We start from the raw sequence: 16,020 nt of genomic DNA on the forward strand, positions 1-16,020 counted from the left end.
AGCCTTACACATCAAATGACAAATAGTAGAAGGGACTAAAAAAGCCAAATATCTTTGAGTCGGCAACGCCAAATGACTTTTGGAAAGATAAAACAATTGCCGAAACCCGGGATTGAACCAGGGACCTTCAGATCTTCAGTCTGACGCTCTCCCAACTGAGCTATTTCGGCACAAAAAAATACAATGGGAGAAGCACAGACTATGTAAAAGCATGGGAAAAACAATGTAGTTAGTTTTAAAAGAAGCTTTCCATAAACGAATAGAGAGGCTTTTGCGACTTCTCTTGGCATTGTACTAAGCTGGTTCTACTCAACAAGACAAGGCTTTCAACAGACAAAGTCACTGTCTAGCCTTATACATTAATGTGCAAACAGCAGAAGCGACTGAAAAGCCAAAGATCTGTGAGTCGGCAACTCTAAATGTTGTTTGGACAGATGTCACAATTGCCGAAACCCGGGATTGAACCAGGGACCTTCAGATCTTCAGTCTGACGCTCTCCCAACTGAGCTATTTCGACACAAAAAAAAACAATAGGAGAAGCACAGACTATATAAAAGCATGGGGAAAAGAATGTAGCTAATTTCAAAAGAAGCTTTCCATAAACAATTGAGAGCCTTTTGCTAGATCTCTTAGCATAGTACTAGCCATGTTCTACTCAACAAGACAAGGCTTTCACTGTCCAGCCTTACACATCAATGTGCAAATAGTAGAAGCGACTAAAAATGTCAAATATCTCTGAGTCGGCAACGCTAAATGATGTTTGGACAGATAACACCATTGCCGAAACCCGGGATTGAACCAGGGACCTTCAGATCTTCAGTCTGACGCTCTCCCAACTGAGCTATTTCGGCACAAAAAAAAACAATGGGAGAAGCACAGACTATATAAAAGCATGGGGAAAAGAATGTAGCTAATTTCAAAAGAAGCTTTCCATTAACAATTGAGAGCCTTTTGCTAGATCTCTTAGCATAGTACTAGCCATGTTCTACTCAACAAGACAAGGCTTTCACTGTCCAGCCTTACACATCAATGTGCAAATAGTAGAAGCGACTAAAAATGCCAAATATCTCTGAGTCGGCAACGCTAAATGATGTTTGGACAGATAACACAATTGCCGAAACCCGGGATTGAACCAGGGACCTTCAGATCTTCAGTCTGACGCTCTCCCAACTGAGCTATTTCGGCACAAAAAAAAACAATGGGAGAAGCACAGACTATATAAAAGCATGGAAAAAACAATGTAGTTAGTTTTAAAAGAAGCTTTCCATAAACGAATAGAGAGGCTTTTGCGACTTCTCTTGGCATTGTACTAGCCATGTTCTACTCAACAAGAAATGGCTTTCAACAGACAAAGTCACTGTCTAGCCTTATACATTAATGTGCAAATAGTAGAAGCGACTGAAAAGCCAAAGATCTGTGAGTCGGCAACTCTAAATGTTGTTTGGACAGATGTCACAATTGCCGAAACCCGGGATTGAACCAGGGACCTTCAGATCTTCAGTCTGACGCTCTCCCAACTGAGCTATTTCGGCACAAAAAAAAACAATGGGAGAAGCACAGACTATATAAAAGCATGGGGAAAAGAATGTAGCTAATTTCAAAAGAAGCTTTCCATTAACAATTGAGAGCCTTTTGCTAGATCTCTTAGCATAGTACTAGCCATGTTCTACTCAACAAGACAAGGCTTTCACTGTCCAGCCTTACACATCAATGTGCAAATAGTAGAAGCGACTAAAAATGCCAAATATCTCTGAGTCGGCAACGCTAAATGATGTTTGGACAGATAACACAATTGCCGAAACCCGGGATTGAACCAGGGACCTTCAGATCTTCAGTCTGACGCTCTCCCAACTGAGCTATTTCGGCACAAAAAAAAACAATGGGAGAAGCACAGACTATATAAAAGCATGGGGAAAAGAATGTAGCTAATTTCAAAAGAAGCTTTCCATTAACAATTGAGAGCCTTTTGCTAGATCTCTTAGCATAGTACTAGCCATGTTCTACTCAACAAGACAAGGCTTTCACTGTCCAGCCTTACACATCAATGTGCAAATAGTAGAAGCGACTAAAAATGCCAAATATCTCTGAGTCGGCAACGCTAAATGATGTTTGGACAGATAACACAATTGCCGAAACCCGGGATTGAACCAGGGACCTTCAGATCTTCAGTCTGACGCTCTCCCAACTGAGCTATTTCGGCACAAAAAAAAACAATGGGAGAAGCACAGACTATATAAAAGCATGGAAAAAACAATGTAGTTAGTTTTAAAAGAAGCTTTCCATAAACGAATAGAGAGGCTTTTGCGACTTCTCTTGGCATTGTACTAGCCATGTTCTACTCAACAAGAAATGGCTTTCAACAGACAAAGTCACTGTCTAGCCTTATACATTAATGTGCAAATAGTAGAAGCGACTGAAAAGCCAAAGATCTGTGAGTCGGCAACTCTAAATGTTGTTTGGACAGATGTCACAATTGCCGAAACCCGGGATTGAACCAGGGACCTTCAGATCTTCAGTCTGACGCTCTCCCAACTGAGCTATTTCGGCACAAAAAAAAACAATGGGAGAAGCACAGACTATATAAAAGCATGGGGAAAAGAATGTAGCTAATTTCAAAAGAAGCTTTCCATTAACAATTGAGAGCCTTTTGCTAGATCTCTTAGCATAGTACTAGCCATGTTCTACTCAACAAGACAAGGCTTTCACTGTCCAGCCTTACACATCAATGTGCAAATAGTAGAAGCGACTAAAAATGCCAAATATCTCTGAGTCGGCAACGCTAAATGATGTTTGGACAGATAACACAATTGCCGAAACCCGGGATTGAACCAGGGACCTTCAGATCTTCAGTCTGACGCTCTCCCAACTGAGCTATTTCGGCACAAAAAAAAACAATGGGAGAAGCACAGACTATATAAAAGCATGGGGAAAAGAATGTAGCTAATTTCAAAAGAAGCTTTCCATTAACAATTGAGAGCCTTTTGCTAGATCTCTTAGCATAGTACTAGCCATGTTCTACTCAACAAGACAAGGCTTTCACTGTCCAGCCTTACACATCAATGTGCAAATAGTAGAAGCGACTAAAAATGCCAAATATCTCTGAGTCGGCAACGCTAAATGATGTTTGGACAGATAACACAATTGCCGAAACCCGGGATTGAACCAGGGACCTTCAGATCTTCAGTCTGACGCTCTCCCAACTGAGCTATTTCGGCACAAAAAAAAACAATGGGAGAAGCACAGACTATATAAAAGCATGGAAAAAACAATGTAGTTAGTTTTAAAAGAAGCTTTCCATAAACGAATAGAGAGGCTTTTGCGACTTCTCTTGGCATTGTACTAGCCATGTTCTACTCAACAAGAAATGGCTTTCAACAGACAAAGTCACTGTCTAGCCTTATACATTAATGTGCAAATAGTAGAAGCGACTGAAAAGCCAAAGATCTGTGAGTCGGCAACTCTAAATGTTGTTTGGACAGATGTCACAATTGCCGAAACCCGGGATTGAACCAGGGACCTTCAGATCTTCAGTCTGACGCTCTCCCAACTGAGCTATTTCGGCACAAAAAAAAACAATGGGAGAAGCACAGACTATATAAAAGCATGGGGAAAAGAATGTAGCTAATTTCAAAAGAAGCTTTCCATTAACAATTGAGAGCCTTTTGCTAGATCTCTTAGCATAGTACTAGCCATGTTCTACTCAACAAGACAAGGCTTTCACTGTCCAGCCTTACACATCAATGTGCAAATAGTAGAAGCGACTAAAAATGCCAAATATCTCTGAGTCGGCAACGCTAAATGATGTTTGGACAGATAACACAATTGCCGAAACCCGGGATTGAACCAGGGACCTTCAGATCTTCAGTCTGACGCTCTCCCAACTGAGCTATTTCGGCACAAAAAAAAACAATGGGAGAAGCACAGACTATATAAAAGCATGGAAAAAACAATGTAGTTAGTTTTTAAAGAAGCTTTCCATAAACGAATAGAGAGGCTTTTGCGACTTCTCTTGGCATTGTACTAAGCTGCTTCTACTCAACAAGACAAGGCTTTCAACAGACAAAGTCACTGTCTAGCCTTATACATCAATGTGCAAATAGTAGAAGCGACTAAAAAAGCCAAATATCTCTGAGTCGGCAACGCTAAATGTTGTTTGGACAGATGTCACAATTGCCGAAACCCGGGATTGAACCAGGGACCTTCAGATCTTCAGTCTGACGCTCTCCCAACTGAGCTATTTCGGCACATATGGGAGAAGCACAGACTATATAAAAGCCTTGAAAAAAGAATGTAGCTAGTTTCAAAAGAAGCTTTCCATAAACAATAGAGAGCCTTCTGCGACATCTCTTAGCATTGTACTAGCCATGTTCTACTCAAGAAGACAAGGCTTTCAACAGACAAAGTCACTGTCTAGCCTTATACATTAATGTGCAAATAGTAGAAGCGACTGAAAAGCCAAAGATCTGTGAGTCGGCAACTCTAAATGTTGTTTGGACAGATGTCACAATTGCCGAAACCCGGGATTGAACCAGGGACCTTCAGATCTTCAGTCTGACGCTCTCCCAACTGAGCTATTTCGGCACAAAAAAAAACAATGGGAGAAGCACAGACTATATAAAAGCATGGGGAAAAGAATGTAGCTAATTTCAAAAGAAGCTTTCCATTAACAATTGAGAGCCTTTTGCTAGATCTCTTAGCATAGTACTAGCCATGTTCTACTCAACAAGACAAGGCTTTCACTGTCCAGCCTTACACATCAATGTGCAAATAGTAGAAGCGACTAAAAATGTCAAATATCTCTGAGTCGGCAACGCTAAATGATGTTTGGACAGATAACACAATTGCCGAAACCCGGGATTGAACCAGGGACCTTCAGATCTTCAGTCTGACGCTCTCCCAACTGAGCTATTTCGGCACAAAAAAAAACAATGGGAGAAGCACAGACTATATAAAAGCATGGAAAAAACAATGTAGTTAGTTTTAAAAGAAGCTTTCCATAAACGAATAGAGAGGCTTTTGCGACTTCTCTTGGCATTGTACTAGCCATGTTCTACTCAACAAGAAATGGCTTTCAACAGACAAAGTCACTGTCTAGCCTTATACATTAATGTGCAAATAGTAGAAGCGACTGAAAAGCCAAAGATCTGTGAGTCGGCAACTCTAAATGTTGTTTGGACAGATGTCACAATTGCCGAAACCCGGGATTGAACCAGGGACCTTCAGATCTTCAGTCTGACGCTCTCCCAACTGAGCTATTTCGGCACAAAAAAAAACAATGGGAGAAGCACAGACTATATAAAAGCATGGAAAAAACAATGTAGTTAGTTTTAAAAGAAGCTTTCCATAAACGAATAGAGAGGCTTTTGCGACTTCTCTTGGCATTGTACTAGCCATGTTCTACTCAACAAGAAAAGGCTTTCAACAGACAAAGTCACTGTCTAGCCTTATACATTAATGTGCAAATAGTAGAAGCGACTGAAAAGCCAAAGATCTGTGAGTCGGCAACTCTAAATGTTGTTTGGACAGATGTCACAATTACCGAAACCCGGGATTGAACCAGGGACCTTCAGATCTTCAGTCTGACCCTCTCCCAACTGAGCTATTTCGGCACAAAAAAAAACAATGGGAGAAGCACAGACTATATAAAAGCATGGGGAAAAGAATGTAGCTAATTTCAAAAGAAGCTTTCCATTAACAATTGAGAGCCTTTTGCTAGATCTCTTAGCATAGTACTAGCCATGTTCTACTCAACAAGACAAGGCTTTCACTGTCCAGCCTTACACATCAATGTGCAAATAGTAGAAGCGACTAAAAATGCCAAAGATCTGTGAGTCGGCAACTCTAAATGTTGTTTGGACAGATGTCACAATTGCCGAAACCCGGGATTGAACCAGGGACCTTCAGATCTTCAGTCTGACGCTCTCCCAACTGAGCTATTTCGGCACAAAAAAAAACAATGGGAGAAGCACAGACTATATAAAAGCATGGGGAAAAGAATGTAGCTAATTTCAAAAGAAGCTTTCCATTAACAATTGAGAGCCTTTTGCTAGATCTCTTAGCATAGTACTAGCCATGTTCTACTCAACAAGACAAGGCTTTCACTGTCCAGCCTTACACATCAATGTGCAAATAGTAGAAGCGACTAAAAATGCCAAATATCTCTGAGTCGGCAACGCTAAATGATGTTTGGACAGATAACACAATTGCCGAAACCCGGGATTGAACCAGGGACCTTCAGATCTTCAGTCTGACGCTCTCCCAACTGAGCTATTTCGGCACAAAAAAAAACAATGGGAGAAGCACAGACTATATAAAAGCATGGAAAAAACAATGTAGTTAGTTTTTAAAGAAGCTTTCCATAAACGAATAGAGAGGCTTTTGCGACTTCTCTTGGCATTGTACTAAGCTGGTTCTACTCAACAAGACAAGGCTTTCAACAGACAAAGTCACTGTCTAGCCTTATACATCAATGTGCAAATAGTAGAAGCGACTAAAAAAGCCTAATATCTCTGAGTCGGCAACGCTAAATGTTGTTTGGACATATGTCACAATTGCCGAAACCCGGGTTTGAACCAGGGACCTTCAGATCTTCAGTCTGACGCTCTCCCAACTGAGCTATTTCGGCACATATGGGAGAAGCACAGACTATATAAAAGCCTTGAAAAAAGAATGTAGCTAGTTTCAAAAGAAGCTTTCCATAAACAATAGAGAGCCTTCTGCGACATCTCTTAGCATTGTACTAGCCATGTTCTACTCAAGAAGACAAGGCTTTCAACAGACAAAGTCACTGTCTAGCCTTATACATCAATGTGCAAATAGTAGAAGCGACTAAAAAAGCCAAATATCTCTGAGTCGGCAACGCTAAATGTTGTTTGGACAGATGTCACAATTGCCGAAACCCGGGATTGAACCAGGGACCTTCAGATCTTCAGTCTGACGCTCTCCCAACTGAGCTATTTCGGCACATATGGGAGAAGCACAGACTATATAAAAGCCTTGAAAAAAGAATGTAGCTAGTTTCAAAAGAAGCTTTCCATAAACAATAGAGAGCCTTCTGCGACATCTCTTAGCATTGTACTAGCCATGTTCTACTCAAGAAGACAAGGCTTTCAACAGACAAAGTCACTGTCTAGCCTTATACATTAATGTGCAAATAGTAGAAGCGACTGAAAAGCCAAAGATCTGTGAGTCGGCAACTCTAAATGTTGTTTGGACAGATATCACAATTGCCGAAACCCGGGATTGAACCAGGGACCTTCAGATCTTCAGTCTGAGGCTCTCCCAACTGAGCTATTTCGGCACAAAAAAAAACAATGGGAGAAGCACAGACTATATAAAAGCATGGAAAAAACAATGTAGTTAGTTTTAAAAGAAGCTTTCCATAAACGAATAGAGAGGCTTTTGCGACTTCTCTTGGCATTGTACTAAGCTGGTTCTACTCAACAAGACAAGGCTTTCAACAGACAAAGTCACTGTCTAGCCTTATACATCAATGTGCAAATAGTAGAAGCGACTAAAAAAGCCAAATATCTCTGAGTCGGCAACGCTAAATGTTGTTTGGACAGATGTCACAATTGCCGAAACCCGGGATTGAACCAGGGACCTTCAGATCTTCAGTCTGACGCTCTCCCAACTGAGCTATTTCGGCACATGTGGGAAAAGCACAGACTATATAAAAGCATGGAAAAAGAATGTAGCTAATTTCAAAAGAAGCTTTCCATAAACAATAGAGAGGCTTTTGCGACATCTCTTAGCATTGTACTAGCCATGTTCTACTCAAGAAGACAAGGCTTTCAACAGACAAAGTCACTGTCTAGCCTTATACATCAATGTGCAAATAGTAGAAGCGACTAAAAAAGCCAAATATCTCTGAGTCGGCAACGCTAAATGTTGTTTGGACAGATGTCACAATTGCCGAAACCCGGGATTGAACCAGGGACCTTCAGATCTTCAGTCTGACGCTCTCCCAACTGAGCTATTTCGGCACATATGGGAGAAGCACAGACTATATAAAAGCCTTGAAAAAAGAATGTAGCTGGTTTCAAAAGAAGCTTTCCATAAACAATAGAGAGCCTTCTGCGACATCTCTTAGCATTGTACTAGCCATGTTCTACTCAACAAGACAAGGCTTTCAACAGACAAAGTCACTGTCTAGCCTTATACATTAATGTGCAAATAGTAGAAGCGACTGAAAAGCCAAAGATCTGTGAGTCGGCAACTCTAAATGTTGTTTGGACAGATGTCACAATTGCCGAAACCCGGGATTGAACCAGGGATCTTCAGATCTTCAGTCTGACGCTCTCCCAACTGAGCTATTTCGGCACAAAAAAAAACAATGGGAGAAGCACAGACTATATAAAAGCATGGAAAAAACAATGTAGTTAGTTTCAAAAGAAGCTTTCCATAAACGAATAGAGAGGCTTTTGCGACTTCTCTTGGCATTGTACTAGCCATGTTCTACTCAACAAGAAATGGCTTTCAACAGACAAAGTCACTGTCTAGCCTTATACATTAATGTGCAAATAGTAGAAGCGACTGAAAAGCCAAAGATCTGTGAGTCGGCAACTCTAAATGTTGTTTGGACAGATGTCACAATTGCCGAAACCCGGGATTGAACCAGGGACCTTCAGATCTTCAGTCTGACGCTCTCCCAACTGAGCTATTTCGGCACAAAAAAAAACAATGGGAGAAGCACAGACTATATAAAAGCATGGGGAAAAGAATGTAGCTAATTTCAAAAGAAGCTTTCCATTAACAATTGAGAGCCTTTTGCTAGATCTCTTAGCATAGTACTAGCCATGTTCTACTCAACAAGACAAGGCTTTCACTGTCCAGCCTTACACATCAATGTGCAAATAGTAGAAGCGACTAAAAATGCCAAATATCTCTGAGTCGGCAACGCTAAATGATGTTTGGACAGATAACACAATTGCCGAAACCCGGGATTGAACCAGGGACCTTCAGATCTTCAGTCTGACGCTCTCCCAACTGAGCTATTTCGGCACAAAAAAAAACAATGGGAGAAGCACAGACTATATAAAAGCATGGGGAAAAGAATGTAGCTAATTTCAAAAGAAGCTTTCCATTAACAATTGAGAGCCTTTTGCTAGATCTCTTAGCATAGTACTAGCCATGTTCTACTCAACAAGACAAGGCTTTCACTGTCCAGCCTTACACATCAATGTGCAAATAGTAGAAGCGACTAAAAATGCCAAATATCTCTGAGTCGGCAACGCTAAATGATGTTTGGACAGATAACACAATTGCCGAAACCCGGGATTGAACCAGGGACCTTCAGATCTTCAGTCTGACGCTCTCCCATCTGAGCTATTTCGGCACAAAAAAAAACAATGGGAGAAGCACAGACTATATAAAAGCATGGAAAAAACAATGTAGTTAGTTTTAAAAGAAGCTTTCCATAAACGAATAGAGAGGCTTTTGCGACTTCTCTTGGCATTGTACTAAGCTGGTTCTACTCAACAAGACAAGGCTTTCAACAGACAAAGTCACTGTCTAGCCTTATACATCAATGTGCAAATAGTAGAAGCGACTAAAAAAGCCAAATATCTCTGAGTCGGCAACGCTAAATGTTGTTTGGACATATGTCACAATTGCCGAAACCCGGGTTTGAACCAGGGACCTTCAGATCTTCAGTCTGACGCTCTCCCAACTGAGCTATTTCGGCACATATGGGAGAAGCACAGACTATATAAAAGCCTTGAAAAAAGAATGTAGCTAGTTTCAAAAGAAGCTTTCCATAAACAATAGAGAGCCTTCTGCGACATCTCTTAGCATTGTACTAGCCATGTTCTACTCAAGAAGACAAGGCTTTCAACAGACAAAGTCACTGTCTAGCCTTATACATCAATGTGCAAATAGTAGAAGCGACTAAAAAAGCCAAATATCTCTGAGTCGGCAACGCTAAATGTTGTTTGGACAGATGTCACAATTGCCGAAACCCGGGATTGAACCAGGGACCTTCAGATCTTCAGTCTGACGCTCTCCCAACTGAGCTATTTCGGCACATATGGGGGAAGCACAGACTATATAAAAGCCTTGAAAAAAGAATGTAGCTGGTTTCAAAAGAAGCTTTCCATAAACAATAGAGAGCCTTCTGCGACATCTCTTAGCATTGTACTAGCCATGTTCTACTCAAGAAGACAAGGCTTTCAACAGACAAAGTCACTGTCTAGCCTTATACATTAATGTGCAAATAGTAGAAGCGACTGAAAAGCCAAAGATCTGTGAGTCGGCAACTCTAAATGTTGTTTGGACAGATGTCACAATTGCCGAAACCCGGGATTGAACCAGGGACCTTCAGATCTTCAGTCTGACGCTCTCCCAACTGAGCTATTTCGGCACAAAAAAAAACAATGGGAGAAGCACAGACTATATAAAAGCATGGGGAAAAGAATGTAGCTAATTTCAAAAGAAGCTTTCCATTAACAATTGAGAGCCTTTTGCTAGATCTCTTAGCATAGTACTAGCCATGTTCTACTCAACAAGACAAGGCTTTCACTGTCCAGCCTTACACATCAATGTGCAAATAGTAGAAGCGACTAAAAATGCCAAATATCTCTGAGTCGGCAACGCTAAATGATGTTTGGACAGATAACACAATTGCCGAAACCCGGGATTGAACCAGGGACCTTCAGATCTTCAGTCTGACGCTCTCCCAACTGAGCTATTTCGGCACAAAAAAAAACAATGGGAGAAGCACAGACTATATAAAAGCATGGGGAAAAGAATGTAGCTAATTTCAAAAGAAGCTTTCCATTAACAATTGAGAGCCTTTTGCTAGATCTCTTAGCATAGTACTAGCCATGTTCTACTCAACAAGACAAGGCTTTCACTGTCCAGCCTTACACATCAATGTGCAAATAGTAGAAGCGACTAAAAATGCCAAATATCTCTGAGTCGGCAACGCTAAATGATGTTTGGACAGATAACACAATTGCCGAAACCCGGGATTGAACCAGGGACCTTCAGATCTTCAGTCTGACGCTCTCCCAACTGAGCTATTTCGGCACATATGGGAGAAGCACAGACTATATAAAAGCCTTGAAAAAAGAATGTAGCTAGTTTCAAAAGAAGCTTTCCATAAACAATAGAGAGCCTTCTGCGACATCTCTTAGCATTGTACTAGCCATGTTCTACTCAAGAAGACAAGGCTTTCAACAGACAAAGTCACTGTCTAGCCTTATACATCAATGTGCAAATACTAGAAGCGACTAAAAAAGCCAAATATCTCTGAGTCGGCAACGCTAAATGTTGTTTGGACAGATGTCACAATTGCCGAAACCCGGGATTGAACCAGGGACCTTCAGATCTTCAGTCTGACGCTCTCCCAACTGAGCTATTTCGGCACATATGGGAGAAGCACAGACTATATAAAAGCCTTGAAAAAAGAATGTAGCTAGTTTCAAAAGAAGCTTTCCATAAACAATAGAGAGCCTTCTGCGACATCTCTTAGCATTGTACTAGCCATGTTCTACTCAAGAAGACAAGGCTTTCAACAGACAAAGTCACTGTCTAGCCTTATACATCAATGTGCAAATAGTAGAAGCGACTAAAAAAGCCAAATATCTCTGAGTCGGCAACGCTAAATGTTGTTTGGACAGATGTCACAATTGCCGAAACCCGGGATTGAACCAGGGACCTTCAGATCTTCAGTCTGACGCTCTCCCAACTGAGCTATTTCGGCACATATGGGAGAAGCACAGACTATATAAAAGCCTTGAAAAAAGAATGTACCTAGTTTCAAAAGAAGCTTTCCATAAACAATAGAGAGCCTTCTGCGACATCTCTTAGCATTGTACTAGCCATGTTCTACTCAAGAAGACAAGGCTTTCAACAGACAAAGTCACTGTCTAGCCTTATACATTAATGTGCAAATAGTAGAAGCGACTGAAAAGCCAAAGATCTGTGAGTCGGCAACTCTAAATGTTGTTTGGACGGATGTCACAATTGCCGAAACCCGGGATTGAACCAGGGACCTTCAGATCTTCAGTCTGACGCTCTCCCAACTGAGCTATTTCGGCACAAAAAAATACAATGGGAGAAGCACAGACTATATAAAAGCATGGAAAAAACAATGTAGTTAGTTTTAAAAGAAGCTTTCCATAAACGAATAGAGAGGCTTTTGCGACTTCTCTTGGCATTGTACTAGCCATGTTCTACTCAACAAGACAAGGCTTTCAACAGACAAAGTCACTGTCTAGCCTTATACATCAATGTGCAAATAGTAGAAGCGACTAAAAAAGCCAAATATCTCTGAGTCGGCAACGCTAAATGTTGTTTGGACAGATGTCACAATTGCCGAAACCCGGGATTGAACCAGGGACCTTCAGATCTTCAGTCTGACGCTCTCCCAACTGAGCTATTTCGGCACATATGGGAGAAGCACAGACTATATAAAAGCCTTGAAAAAAGAATGTAGCTAGTTTCAAAAGAAGCTTTCCATAAACAATAGAGAGCCTTCTGCGACATCTCTTAGCATTGTACTAGCCATGTTCTACTCAAGAAGACAAGGCTTTCAACAGACAAAGTCACTGTCTAGCCTTATACATCAATGTGCAAATACTAGAAGCGACTAAAAAAGCCAAATATCTCTGAGTCGGCAACGCTAAATGTTGTTTGGACAGATGTCACAATTGCCGAAACCCGGGATTGAACCAGGGACCTTCAGATCTTCAGTCTGACGCTCTCCCAACTGAGCTATTTCGGCACATATGGGAGAAGCACAGACTATATAAAAGCCTTGAAAAAAGAATGTAGCTAGTTTCAAAAGAAGCTTTCCATAAACAATAGAGAGCCTTCTGCGACATCTCTTAGCATTGTACTAGCCATGTTCTACTCAAGAAGACAAGGCTTTCAACAGACAAAGTCACTGTCTAGCCTTATACATTAATGTGCAAATAGTAGAAGCGACTGAAAAGCCAAAGATCTGTGAGTCGGCAACTCTAAATGTTGTTTGGACAGATGTCACAATTGCCGAAACCCGGGATTGAACCAGGGACCTTCAGATCTTCAGTCTGACGCTCTCCCAACTGAGCTATTTCGGCACAAAAAAAAACAATGGGAGAAGCACAGACTATATAAAAGCATGCAAAAAACAATGTAGTTAGTTTTAAAAGAAGCTTTCCATAAACGAATAGAGAGGCTTTTGCGACTTCTCTTGGCATTGTACTAGCCATGTTCTACTCAACAAGACAAGGCTTTCAACAGACAAAGTCACTGTCTAGCCTTATACATTAATGTGCAAATAGTAGAAGCGACTGAAAAGCCAAAGATCTGTGAGTCGGCAACTCTAAATGTTGTTTGGACAGATGTCACAATTGCCGAAACCCGGGATTGAACCAGGGACCTTCAGATCTTCAGTCTGACGCTCTCCCAACTGAGCTATTTCGGCACATATGGGAGAAGCACAGACTATATAAAAGCCTTGAAAAAAGAATGTAGCTAGTTTCAAAAGAAGCTTTCCATAAACAATAGAGAGCCTTCTGCGACATCTCTTAGCATTGTACTAGCCATGTTCTACTCAAGAAGACAAGGCTTTCAACAGACAAAGTCACTGTCTAGCCTTATACATCAATGTGCAAATAGTAGAAGCGACTAAAAAAGCCAAATATCTCTGAGTCGGCAACGCTAAATGTTGTTTGGACAGAGGTCACAATTGCCGAAACCCGGGATTGAACCAGGGACCTTCAGATCTTCAGTCTGACGCTCTCCCAACTGAGCTATTTCGGCACATATGGGAGAAGCACAGACTATATAAAAGCCTTGAAAAAAGAATGTAGCTAGTTTCAAAAGAAGCTTTCCATAAACAATAGAGAGCCTTCTGCGACATCTCTTAGCATTGTACTAGCCATGTTCTACTCAAGAAGACAAGGCTTTCAACAGACAAAGTCACTGTCTAGCCTTATACATTAATGTGCAAATAGTAGAAGCGACTGAAAAGCCAAAGATCTGTGAGTCGGCAACTCTAAATGTTGTTTGGACGGATGTCACAATTGCCGAAACCCGGGATTGAACCAGGGACCTTCAGATCTTCAGTCTGACGCTCTCCCAACTGAGCTATTTCCGCAAAAAAAAAAACAACGGGAGAAGCACAGACTATGTAAAAGCATGAGAAAAACAATGTAGTTAGTTTTAAAAGAAGCTTTCCATAAACAAACAGAGAGGCTTTTGCGACTTCTCTTGGCATTGTACTAAGCTGGTTCTACTCAACAAGACAAGGCTTTCAACAGACAAAGTCACTGTCTAACCTTATACATTAATGTGCAAATAGTAGAAGCGACTGAAAAGCCAAAGATCTGTGAGTCGGCAACTCTAAATGTTGTTTGGACAGATGTCTAAATGCCGAAACCCGGGATTGAACCAGGGACCTTCAGATCTTCAGTCTGACGCTCTCCCAACTGAGCTATTTCGGCACAAAAAAAAACAATGGGAGAAGCACAGACTATATAAAAGCATGGGGAAAAGAATGTAGCTAATTTCAAAAGAAGCTTTCCATTAACAATTGAGAGCCTTTTGCTAGATCTCTTAGCATAGTACTAGCCATGTTCTACTCAACAAGACAAGGCTTTCACTGTCCAGCCTTACACATCAATGTGCAAATAGTAGAAGCGACTAAAAATGCCAAATATCTCTGAGTCGGCAACGCTAAATGATGTTTGGACAGATAACACAATTGCCGAAACCCGGGATTGAACCAGGGACCTTCAGATCTTCAGTCTGACGCTCTCCCAACTGAGCTATTTCGGCACAAAAAAAAACAATGGGAGAAGCACAGACTATATAAAAGCATGGAAAAAACAATGTAGTTAGTTTTAAAAGAAGCTTTCCATAAGCGAATAGAGAGGCTTTTGCGACTTCTCTTGGCATTGTACTAGCCATGTTCTACTCAACAAGACAAGGCTTTCAACAGACAAAGTCACTGTCTAGCCTTATACATCAATGTGCAAATAGTAGAAGCGACTGAAAAGCCAAAGATCTGTGAGTCGGCAACTCTAAATGTTGTTTGGACAGATGTCACAATTGCCGAAACCCGGGATTGAACCAGGGACCTTCAGATCTTCAGTCTGACGCTCTCCCAACTGAGCTATTTGGGCACAAAAAAAAACAATGGGAGAAGCACAGACTATATAAAAGCATGGAAAAAACAATGTAGTTAGTTTTAAAAGAAGCTTTCCATAAACGAATAGAGAGGCTTTTGCGACGTCTCTTGGCATTGTACTAGCCATGTTCTACTCAACAAGAAATGGCTTTCAACAGACAAAGTCACTGTCTAGCCTTATACATTAATGTGCAAATAGTAGAAGCGACTGAAAAGCCAAAGATCTGTGAGTCGGCAACTCTAAATGTTGTTTGGACAGATGTCACAATTGCCGAAACCCGGGATTGAACCAGGGACTTTCAGATCTTCAGTCTGACGCTCTCCCAACTGAGCTATTTCGGCACAAAAAAAAACAATGGGAGAAGCACAGACTATATAAAAGCATGGGGAAAAGAATGTAGCTAATTTCAAAAGAAGCTTTCCATTAACAATTGAGAGCCTTTTGCTAGATCTCTTAGCATAGTACTAGCCATGTTCTACTCAACAAGACAAGGCTTTCACTGTCCAGCCTTACACATCAATGTGCAAATAGTAGAAGCGACTAAAAATGCCAAATATCTCTGAGTCGGCAACGCTAAATGATGTTTGGACAGATAACACAATTGCCGAAACCCGGGATTGAACCAGGGACCTTCAGATCTTCAGTCTGACGCTCTCCCAACTGAGCTATTTTGGCACATATGGGAGAAGCACAGACTATATAAAAGCATGGGGAAAAGAATGTAGCTAATTTCAAAAGAAGCTTTCCATAAACAATTGAGAGCCTTTTGCTAGATCTCTTAGCATAGTACTATCCATGTTCTACTCAACAAGACAAGGCTTTCACTGTCCAGCCTTACAAATCAATGTGCAAATAGTAGAAGCGACTAAAAAAGCCAAATATCTCTGAGTCGGCAACTCTA

General features: G+C 41.0%; 1 protein-coding gene and 47 non-coding genes across 48 annotated transcripts in view; all 48 read right to left on the minus strand.

The window, feature by feature from the left end:
- mfsd4aa (major facilitator superfamily domain containing 4Aa) overlaps positions 1–16,020 on the minus strand; it is a 189,215-nt gene that overhangs the window by 34,814 nt on the left and 138,381 nt on the right. The gene's annotated exons all lie outside the window — the stretch shown is intronic.
- On the minus strand, positions 98–170 carry trnaf-gaa (transfer RNA phenylalanine (anticodon GAA)). Its single transcript has one exon. It is a non-coding gene; the product is annotated as a tRNA-Phe (tRNA).
- Positions 445–517, minus strand: trnaf-gaa (transfer RNA phenylalanine (anticodon GAA)). Its single transcript has one exon. It is a non-coding gene; the product is annotated as a tRNA-Phe (tRNA).
- Positions 779–851, minus strand: trnaf-gaa (transfer RNA phenylalanine (anticodon GAA)). Its single transcript has one exon. It is a non-coding gene; the product is annotated as a tRNA-Phe (tRNA).
- trnaf-gaa (transfer RNA phenylalanine (anticodon GAA)) lies at positions 1,113–1,185 on the minus strand. Its single transcript has one exon. It is a non-coding gene; the product is annotated as a tRNA-Phe (tRNA).
- Positions 1,460–1,532, minus strand: trnaf-gaa (transfer RNA phenylalanine (anticodon GAA)). Its single transcript has one exon. It is a non-coding gene; the product is annotated as a tRNA-Phe (tRNA).
- trnaf-gaa (transfer RNA phenylalanine (anticodon GAA)) lies at positions 1,794–1,866 on the minus strand. Its single transcript has one exon. It is a non-coding gene; the product is annotated as a tRNA-Phe (tRNA).
- On the minus strand, positions 2,128–2,200 carry trnaf-gaa (transfer RNA phenylalanine (anticodon GAA)). Its single transcript has one exon. It is a non-coding gene; the product is annotated as a tRNA-Phe (tRNA).
- trnaf-gaa (transfer RNA phenylalanine (anticodon GAA)) lies at positions 2,475–2,547 on the minus strand. Its single transcript has one exon. It is a non-coding gene; the product is annotated as a tRNA-Phe (tRNA).
- trnaf-gaa (transfer RNA phenylalanine (anticodon GAA)) lies at positions 2,809–2,881 on the minus strand. The gene has a single exon. It is a non-coding gene; the product is annotated as a tRNA-Phe (tRNA).
- Positions 3,143–3,215, minus strand: trnaf-gaa (transfer RNA phenylalanine (anticodon GAA)). Its single transcript has one exon. It is a non-coding gene; the product is annotated as a tRNA-Phe (tRNA).
- On the minus strand, positions 3,490–3,562 carry trnaf-gaa (transfer RNA phenylalanine (anticodon GAA)). The gene has a single exon. It is a non-coding gene; the product is annotated as a tRNA-Phe (tRNA).
- On the minus strand, positions 3,824–3,896 carry trnaf-gaa (transfer RNA phenylalanine (anticodon GAA)). Its single transcript has one exon. It is a non-coding gene; the product is annotated as a tRNA-Phe (tRNA).
- On the minus strand, positions 4,172–4,244 carry trnaf-gaa (transfer RNA phenylalanine (anticodon GAA)). The gene has a single exon. It is a non-coding gene; the product is annotated as a tRNA-Phe (tRNA).
- On the minus strand, positions 4,509–4,581 carry trnaf-gaa (transfer RNA phenylalanine (anticodon GAA)). The gene has a single exon. It is a non-coding gene; the product is annotated as a tRNA-Phe (tRNA).
- Positions 4,843–4,915, minus strand: trnaf-gaa (transfer RNA phenylalanine (anticodon GAA)). The gene has a single exon. It is a non-coding gene; the product is annotated as a tRNA-Phe (tRNA).
- trnaf-gaa (transfer RNA phenylalanine (anticodon GAA)) lies at positions 5,190–5,262 on the minus strand. The gene has a single exon. It is a non-coding gene; the product is annotated as a tRNA-Phe (tRNA).
- trnaf-gaa (transfer RNA phenylalanine (anticodon GAA)) lies at positions 5,537–5,609 on the minus strand. Its single transcript has one exon. It is a non-coding gene; the product is annotated as a tRNA-Phe (tRNA).
- On the minus strand, positions 5,871–5,943 carry trnaf-gaa (transfer RNA phenylalanine (anticodon GAA)). The gene has a single exon. It is a non-coding gene; the product is annotated as a tRNA-Phe (tRNA).
- Positions 6,205–6,277, minus strand: trnaf-gaa (transfer RNA phenylalanine (anticodon GAA)). Its single transcript has one exon. It is a non-coding gene; the product is annotated as a tRNA-Phe (tRNA).
- Positions 6,553–6,625, minus strand: trnaf-gaa (transfer RNA phenylalanine (anticodon GAA)). The gene has a single exon. It is a non-coding gene; the product is annotated as a tRNA-Phe (tRNA).
- trnaf-gaa (transfer RNA phenylalanine (anticodon GAA)) lies at positions 6,891–6,963 on the minus strand. Its single transcript has one exon. It is a non-coding gene; the product is annotated as a tRNA-Phe (tRNA).
- On the minus strand, positions 7,228–7,300 carry trnaf-gaa (transfer RNA phenylalanine (anticodon GAA)). The gene has a single exon. It is a non-coding gene; the product is annotated as a tRNA-Phe (tRNA).
- On the minus strand, positions 7,576–7,648 carry trnaf-gaa (transfer RNA phenylalanine (anticodon GAA)). The gene has a single exon. It is a non-coding gene; the product is annotated as a tRNA-Phe (tRNA).
- Positions 7,913–7,985, minus strand: trnaf-gaa (transfer RNA phenylalanine (anticodon GAA)). Its single transcript has one exon. It is a non-coding gene; the product is annotated as a tRNA-Phe (tRNA).
- On the minus strand, positions 8,250–8,322 carry trnaf-gaa (transfer RNA phenylalanine (anticodon GAA)). The gene has a single exon. It is a non-coding gene; the product is annotated as a tRNA-Phe (tRNA).
- On the minus strand, positions 8,597–8,669 carry trnaf-gaa (transfer RNA phenylalanine (anticodon GAA)). The gene has a single exon. It is a non-coding gene; the product is annotated as a tRNA-Phe (tRNA).
- trnaf-gaa (transfer RNA phenylalanine (anticodon GAA)) lies at positions 8,931–9,003 on the minus strand. The gene has a single exon. It is a non-coding gene; the product is annotated as a tRNA-Phe (tRNA).
- On the minus strand, positions 9,265–9,337 carry trnaf-gaa (transfer RNA phenylalanine (anticodon GAA)). Its single transcript has one exon. It is a non-coding gene; the product is annotated as a tRNA-Phe (tRNA).
- trnaf-gaa (transfer RNA phenylalanine (anticodon GAA)) lies at positions 9,613–9,685 on the minus strand. The gene has a single exon. It is a non-coding gene; the product is annotated as a tRNA-Phe (tRNA).
- On the minus strand, positions 9,951–10,023 carry trnaf-gaa (transfer RNA phenylalanine (anticodon GAA)). The gene has a single exon. It is a non-coding gene; the product is annotated as a tRNA-Phe (tRNA).
- Positions 10,288–10,360, minus strand: trnaf-gaa (transfer RNA phenylalanine (anticodon GAA)). The gene has a single exon. It is a non-coding gene; the product is annotated as a tRNA-Phe (tRNA).
- trnaf-gaa (transfer RNA phenylalanine (anticodon GAA)) lies at positions 10,622–10,694 on the minus strand. Its single transcript has one exon. It is a non-coding gene; the product is annotated as a tRNA-Phe (tRNA).
- Positions 10,956–11,028, minus strand: trnaf-gaa (transfer RNA phenylalanine (anticodon GAA)). The gene has a single exon. It is a non-coding gene; the product is annotated as a tRNA-Phe (tRNA).
- Positions 11,294–11,366, minus strand: trnaf-gaa (transfer RNA phenylalanine (anticodon GAA)). Its single transcript has one exon. It is a non-coding gene; the product is annotated as a tRNA-Phe (tRNA).
- On the minus strand, positions 11,632–11,704 carry trnaf-gaa (transfer RNA phenylalanine (anticodon GAA)). The gene has a single exon. It is a non-coding gene; the product is annotated as a tRNA-Phe (tRNA).
- Positions 11,969–12,041, minus strand: trnaf-gaa (transfer RNA phenylalanine (anticodon GAA)). Its single transcript has one exon. It is a non-coding gene; the product is annotated as a tRNA-Phe (tRNA).
- Positions 12,317–12,389, minus strand: trnaf-gaa (transfer RNA phenylalanine (anticodon GAA)). Its single transcript has one exon. It is a non-coding gene; the product is annotated as a tRNA-Phe (tRNA).
- Positions 12,655–12,727, minus strand: trnaf-gaa (transfer RNA phenylalanine (anticodon GAA)). The gene has a single exon. It is a non-coding gene; the product is annotated as a tRNA-Phe (tRNA).
- Positions 12,992–13,064, minus strand: trnaf-gaa (transfer RNA phenylalanine (anticodon GAA)). Its single transcript has one exon. It is a non-coding gene; the product is annotated as a tRNA-Phe (tRNA).
- Positions 13,339–13,411, minus strand: trnaf-gaa (transfer RNA phenylalanine (anticodon GAA)). Its single transcript has one exon. It is a non-coding gene; the product is annotated as a tRNA-Phe (tRNA).
- On the minus strand, positions 13,677–13,749 carry trnaf-gaa (transfer RNA phenylalanine (anticodon GAA)). The gene has a single exon. It is a non-coding gene; the product is annotated as a tRNA-Phe (tRNA).
- On the minus strand, positions 14,014–14,086 carry trnaf-gaa (transfer RNA phenylalanine (anticodon GAA)). Its single transcript has one exon. It is a non-coding gene; the product is annotated as a tRNA-Phe (tRNA).
- Positions 14,360–14,432, minus strand: trnaf-gaa (transfer RNA phenylalanine (anticodon GAA)). The gene has a single exon. It is a non-coding gene; the product is annotated as a tRNA-Phe (tRNA).
- On the minus strand, positions 14,694–14,766 carry trnaf-gaa (transfer RNA phenylalanine (anticodon GAA)). The gene has a single exon. It is a non-coding gene; the product is annotated as a tRNA-Phe (tRNA).
- trnaf-gaa (transfer RNA phenylalanine (anticodon GAA)) lies at positions 15,041–15,113 on the minus strand. Its single transcript has one exon. It is a non-coding gene; the product is annotated as a tRNA-Phe (tRNA).
- On the minus strand, positions 15,388–15,460 carry trnaf-gaa (transfer RNA phenylalanine (anticodon GAA)). The gene has a single exon. It is a non-coding gene; the product is annotated as a tRNA-Phe (tRNA).
- Positions 15,722–15,794, minus strand: trnaf-gaa (transfer RNA phenylalanine (anticodon GAA)). Its single transcript has one exon. It is a non-coding gene; the product is annotated as a tRNA-Phe (tRNA).

This window comes from Pungitius pungitius, chromosome 8 (genome assembly GCF_949316345.1).
Source record: "Pungitius pungitius chromosome 8, fPunPun2.1, whole genome shotgun sequence".
NCBI classification, from domain to species: domain Eukaryota; kingdom Metazoa; phylum Chordata; class Actinopteri; order Perciformes; family Gasterosteidae; genus Pungitius; species Pungitius pungitius.